Genomic DNA, 6,999 nt, shown 5'->3' with positions numbered 1-6,999 from the left:
TCTTACCCCACATAGGCATAGAATTGATGGGGCAAACTTTGAGTCCAAAACAAGTTTTTCTTTTCTAAAGTTGTTTGCTCAGCTCTCTTACCAAAGTTACAAAAAGTGACTGACACAAGCTCTTTCCCAGCCAGCATGGAACTGCTGGCTAAAGGAAATGGTCTACTCGCTGATTCTTTCCCTTATGCATTCTCTGCAGCAGGTTTCTTTATACACATAGGATGTTAGAGCCTTTGAATATGTATATTTATTTATGGTCAGGCCAACCCAAGGCCCTTTTATGACATTCATTTGTACTTACAGCCCCCCCTCCCCCAACCTCTTTTTCACAACCCACATGCTTTCTAGTCAAAGTCCGGCCCTTGGAATAACAGATAGCATTCTCTGGAATCCCGTTAAGAGTTGTAAATCTCTGGCCCAGCCCCAGAACTTCTGAATCTGAGTTTGCATTTTAACAAGATCCCAGATGAATTAGATGCACAGTAAATTTTTAAAGCGCTTGCCGGCATGACCTGGCCTTGTGACATGCTTTGCCTTCTTAACGTCACACCTGCTCTTCAGTTCCCTCTTCACTGTTCTCACTTTTGCTCTCACACTACACAGTTTATCGCCTCTGAAGCCTCATATTTACTCGGTTTACCTGCGGCTTGCTTCTGTCAGACATTACATATGATCCAGCTCTGTATTCATGCCACTTCCTCATCTGAGACTGTACATTGTTGTTCTTCTACTAACACACATTCCACTCAGCCTCACCCTATTAACTCTCCTCTGTTGCACACTAGGGTAATTAAAGTGGTTTAATCTCATATACCTCCATTTCTTTACTTCTATGCTCTCTCTCCTCATCCAGAAGATAAAAATGTTGAAGCCAAACTCCTTATCCCAGAAACAATATTCCTGGAAGTTTATTTCTGTTTCTGTTTTTTAAAACTACTTTTCGTTGCTCTTTGAAATTTTCTATTTCTATTTATGGGGTGAATGAATGAATGAATGAATGAATGAATAAGGGAAAGATTGACACAGTGATTGGAAATTAATACCTATGATAAATAAGACAACTGAAGCTGAGCGGTGAGTGTGGGAAGACTAGACAAGAAAAGCAAATAAACAGTAAGCAAACAAGCAGGATAATTACTAAAGTATGAGCATGCTCACATGCAAGCCTGTGGAAAGGAAGTCAGGATGGCGGAGGAGTTGAATTGTTGCCGTTTGTTTAATAATCCATTAGTAGACAAGTTAATTAAGTGTTGAGTTTTCTTTTGATTTTTGGTTTTGATTTTTAGCTTCATTATTCGTTTATTCGCTTTACATCTCGATTGCAAGCCCTACTTCTGCTCCTCCTAGTCCCACCCTTACAGATCCTTCCTTCAATAACCCCTCTCCTTCGCCTCTGAAAAGGGGAATCCTTGCTTGGGTACCAACCTATCTTGGGACATCTATCTCCAACAAGACTAAGCCTAGCCTCTCCCTCTGACCAAACAGTCCAGTCTGGTAGAAGGGGCTCCAAAAGCAGGCAACAGAGTCAGAGAGAGCCTCCACCTCAGTTGTTAGGGAACCCATACAAAGACCAAGCTGCACATCTGCTCGTTTGTGTGGGGAGGCCTAGGTCCAGCCCCTGCATACTTGTTGTTTGGTGGTTCAGTCTGTGAGCCCCATGGGCCCAGGTTAGTTGACTGTGTAGGCCTTTTTGTGGCATCCTTGACCCCGCGAGCTTTCTCCATTCTAACTCCCACTCTTCCACAAGACTATCACCAACAGCCAAGAATTAAACTGATATATTAGAAAATATAGATTCTCTATATGAATATAAACCTTAAAAATATTAAGGATATATTTCAAGACAGTTTGGTTATATAGGCAGATATACTATGGATCTAGATGACAAAATTAAATTTTATGAAAATTCCACTGGAAATATGTGTATATGTAATATAATTTTACTAAAAAACATAAAAAGAATTTGGAGGTGAATTTGGAGGTGATTCTTATATGTGTAAAAGTATATGTGTAATAATCATGAAGCAAAACGACTATAAATTTATTTTGAGAGTAAGTCAGATTATTGACTGAATGCTAAGTAAAGTGAAATATATTTGGAGAGTAACGGCATGAGACAATGCATGCAAATAAGCTTTTACTTTTTATTTATTTCTGGTTTATGTTTATGTTCTTATTTTTGTTTTTCTAGATAGAATCTCACTATATAGTCCAGTCTGGTCTTGAACTTACTGTCCTTCAAGTGGCTGGAATTTTCCAATCCTCTTGCCTCAGCTTCCTGAGTGCAGGATTATGTTGCCATTAGGACCAGCTCAGTTTTGACATGTCATTATTTAGCGAGGATTTACTATAGACTGGCCTGAGTGCTTCACACGTGTATTAGCACATAGGATTATCATGATAACTATGAAATGCTGTTGACCTTGCCTTCACCTCACAGCTAAAGGTCCCAAAGACAAAGGGGTTCAATCACTTATCCATGCTATCCTGACAGAGACCAGAATTTATTCCATGGCCCCTGATCACTGTGTAACGATTAGAGTTTCAAGCATGTCTTCCATTGGCTCTGTTTACATTTGCCTTTACCTTGAGGCATGCTCGACAGGGACCATTGGCTTCAGCTGTGCTGTAGAATAACAAACAGGTCAAGGAAGAAGGCAAATTCCTGGCCAGAGTAGAGTGGGCCCCGAAAGATTCCAGGGCTGGCTATTGAACTCTACTTGAAATCAAAGACGCCAGTTCAGATCTGGCTGGCATTTGAATACAAAACCTTCACAAACTATAGTTCTTTCCTCAGTCCATGGAAGGTGGGCATTACATAGAATGTAAGTGTTAACTTTATTAATTCACAACATCTGGGATTTATTTGTGGCCAGTAGTATGTAGTCAACCAATAATGCAGTGAGTGGAAGCATACTCCGACACAGGAGAGAAATGGGTCCTTTCACTTTAACTCCTTCCAGCAGGCTTGCCCTTTGTCCTTTCCTAAAAAGCGTTCAGTCATTTTTATCTGGGAAGGTAACTTTTTCTCTTCCTTTTTCTCTTTCTGTTTTACTAGCTGGATGAAAGTTACAGGTTATTTTTCAAAAGATAAATGACACATTCAGCATGGAGAGGTGGCCTCCATTTTGACAAGAATGACTGGGGACATGTGCTGGAAATAAGAGGCCTGAATTACTCAGACTCGAGTGCCCCAGTTCACACAGTTAACTAGGGCAGTGGCCTTTAGAAGGGCTGATGACAAATGCTCTGCTACTTGCTCTGTCTCCGGGTGAGTTACACCAACTGCAAAGCCCCTTTAACAACATCCAGCTTCTTTTTGTGAGCAGGCTAAAGGCTCTGCTCAGATTCTATTCAGTCACGTCTGCAGCTTCCTAAATCAGTTTCCTTTCCTGAACAGAAGGGTGGAATGATTTTTTTTTCTTTTTCTGTTTTTTAATTTTCAAAACCAAATAGACTGTCACAGAGAATCCACAATGGTAGTGGTGGTGGAGGTGGTAGTGTGTGTGGTGTGTGTGTGTGTGTGTGTGTGTGTGTGTGTGTGTGTGTGTGTAGTTTGTTTCGTATAGGTAAAACACATGAGCTTTTACATTGACGCAAGCCAAAGGGGTAGATGCAATATTATGCACAGTGAGTGTGTCATAGGTGGAAACTTGGATGATAGAGATAGAAGAGAAGAAGAGGGACCTGAGAGGAAATAATAGAGGTCACATTCTGATATTGCAGTAAAACACAAACAGCTTATAGGATCTCCTTTTCTTTAAACAGAAAATTAAATGAATGCTTGCTGCAAAATTTGCCAGGTTCTGTTGAGGGGTGATTAAGACATTGCTTGAGAATGACTTAGCTCATCACCCAGCACAGAGTGATTACTGAGTAAACGAAATTCTCCCTCAGTTTTGAGAGAATTTCTGGGATTTCAAGGAAAGTCGTTTTCCCCCCTATATTATTTCCTGGAAATCAACTATTTTGACATTGGGTACAATTGACAAGTGAAATGATGTCAAAGCAGGCCAGATAAACTTATTTTAGCTCATGAGCTTTATTGAAAGAAAGAGTTTTGTTGACAGCTTATTATTCATCTATAAAATATTTGAACATCCTTCTTATACTGAATGTTTTCCATATCTCTAAAGAAGGGGTCTGTAGCCTCGTTCTGATCTCTAGGGGCTAGAAATTAATGTATTCAGATCATCCAACTAGAGATATTTGCTCAGTACTGCAAAATAAATGATAAAGCAAGCAAAAGAACACACACACACACACACACACACACACACACACATATATATATATATATATATATATATATGTAAAGAGACAAAGTTTGGCTAGCTCTAATATCTGTCTGTCTGTCTGTCTATATCTATCTTTCATTTATTATCTATCTCTCGACATCTGTGTATCAACCATATATCTATCTTTCTTTCTCCTTGTCTGTTTGTTTGTTTCTTTCTTTCTAGCTAGCACTTTTCATCAAAGTTGACTCACTATCTCGCCACACCTGTTCTTTGTTGTCTTCTAGCCATTTTGGGAGTAACTACAGTATAATTCCCAGTATAACTACAGTATAATCTCTGTGGATAGAATATAAACCCAGGTATTACCTGTCCTGAAAGCAAGTCTTTTCATATTTTAAATACTGTCTATGCGGTACACAGAGATGAGTAGTGCAAGATAGAAGAAAGGAAGCATGCAAGAATGAACATGTTATATACTTCATAGAGGAGGAATCAAGGTCAATAGCAGGAATGGCAAAGAGTACCTGCGAAAGCCACAGAGTCTGAGGATGCTTCTACTAACCAGCAAAAGCTAGCAGATTTCAGCACCACCTGTCACCACATGCCGTGAGATCATCATCTGAAGGCACTGAAATCTCAATTTCATTAAAAATGTTCAAGGCAGAGGCTCATGCCTATTTAATAAAACGTGTGCACCTTGGAGATAAACAGCCAGTCAAAATTTGTTTCACTGGAGTTGTTTATTCAGCAGGCCAGGGTGAGAGAAGCTAGTCCAACAAGGATAAGCAAGGTCTGAAGCTTGTTAGAGAAAGTTATACAAGATGCTTTTTATTACTGGGATTTTCTTAAGAGTGTAGTTATCTATAGAGGGCCCTATTTGATCTTTATTATTATCCCAGGAAATTTAATGGAACAAGTCCCAGAAAAAGCATACAAAGTGAGAATAATGATTCTAATTTCTGGGAATGTTTTTGTGAATAATAATTTAAAGAGTATTTATTTATCTATGTTTGTGTAGGACCTTCAGCCTGCCTGTCTACGCAGTCAGTCTGGGGAGATGCTTCACTCTATCTGTATTGGGTCTTGACTGCTGTTAAGAAACATTCCTTAAGGAAAGCAGTAATTCAGAAACATGAATAACTCGTACTTGATGAATGGAATACATTAATACCAACTCGATCTTGTTAGAAATCCAATTCCAGCAAGATTTTCTAAGTTAAATTCCCTTTGGCATAAATTTGTTTCAATAAGCCTCTTGCCATTTATAAATGTAGATGAAATAGACCCTTTAAGTAGCCATTAGTGTTTGCTTAAATAGAGCATTTTCAGATAATTATGTTAAAAATAACAAGAAATTCTATTTACTAATATTTTCTTTCAATCATAGGTTGAGCCAATCTTGAGGAAATTTCTCTTAATTGAACAGAATTAACTCAGTAGACTATTTTGAAATGCTCATTAGAACCCTACTTAATTGCTCACACATGGTCCCAGCTTTTTAGAACTAGCAGACTGTGGGTTGCAAGACATTAAGTGACCGAGTGCCACTTACTCTAGGCCTCACTCATCCCAGCATGAGCTGGACTATTCCCAGCGTGTGTTTCCCTTCATACTTTTCTACTCTGACCCTTTACTTCCATTTCTACCCATGGGTAAAAAGAGGGAAAATAAACATTGTGTGTGTGTGTCGAGGATATATGAAAGAGCAGAATGATTAACCCAAACTGTGCATACTATAGTGTTTTATGTAGTACCATTTTTTCCATAAGAAAACTGATATTACAGAAGAAGCCTAAGCCAATAGAAGATAGTGACTATTTTATATATTTCATTTGCATCTGTGTCTTACCCTGTTGCATGTATTGTCTTGACAAGTAATATGGGTACACCTTCAATGCGGCTCACTATTGACCATGTCAACAAGCTAGGGCTTCCTTGAAATGCACTGCAGACTGGGAGGTATACTCGGTAGAAATGTAGTGGCTTATGGATGTGAAGGCTGAAACTTCATGATAAAACAATCTCCATATGGGTTCTCTCCCATGACCTATCTCTCTGACTTTCACGTGGCCTCCCTGACCTCTTCCCTTCCTTCTTTATAAACAAAATTTGCTTATTTGTTTGTTTAAAGGACTGGGATTGAAACTAAGGCTTCATATGTGCTAAACAAATTCCTGAACTATATTCCTAGCCCTCTATTTGCCTTTTCAAACCAGATTTCACTAGATTGTGTAGACTGCCCTTGAACTCACTCTGTTGCATAGACTTGCCTTAAACTTTTGATCTTCCTGCCTTCAGAGTACCTGGAATTACAGGCCTTAGTCATCAAGGTCAGCTCTATAATTGACAATAATTGAGCAAATACTAAGTCCTAATGAGCATTCAGTGTTACAAATTTGTCACATTTGTGTGTGTGTGTGTGTGAGGGAGAGAGAGAGAGAGAGAGAGAGAGAGAGAGAGAGAGAGAGAGATATTATGAGTGTATGTATGAGTATGTGTGTGTGTGTATGAGAAGTGAGAGTGTGTGTGTTACTTTGAAAAAAATTATTGGGAATTTCATACAAGCTATTTTGATCACAGACTGCCTAATTCACAGAGGAATAAATATAACATTTTAAAACCAGACTGTTTCCTCGCTCTACGCAGCTCAGGGTTAGTTGTAGATATAGTTGCCTCCATTGCTTGATAAAGGTTTTGCATATGACCAGAATCTTTCTGGAGACTCCATCTGTCCACTGCAGTCTTTTCTTTGTGCCAT

The sequence above is a fragment of the Mus musculus genome, chromosome 5 (genome assembly GCF_000001635.26).
Source record: "Mus musculus strain C57BL/6J chromosome 5, GRCm38.p6 C57BL/6J".
Classification (NCBI taxonomy): domain Eukaryota; kingdom Metazoa; phylum Chordata; class Mammalia; order Rodentia; family Muridae; genus Mus; species Mus musculus.
The sequence above is the reverse complement of the archived record's forward strand: the minus strand, read 5'-3'. Positions refer to the sequence as shown.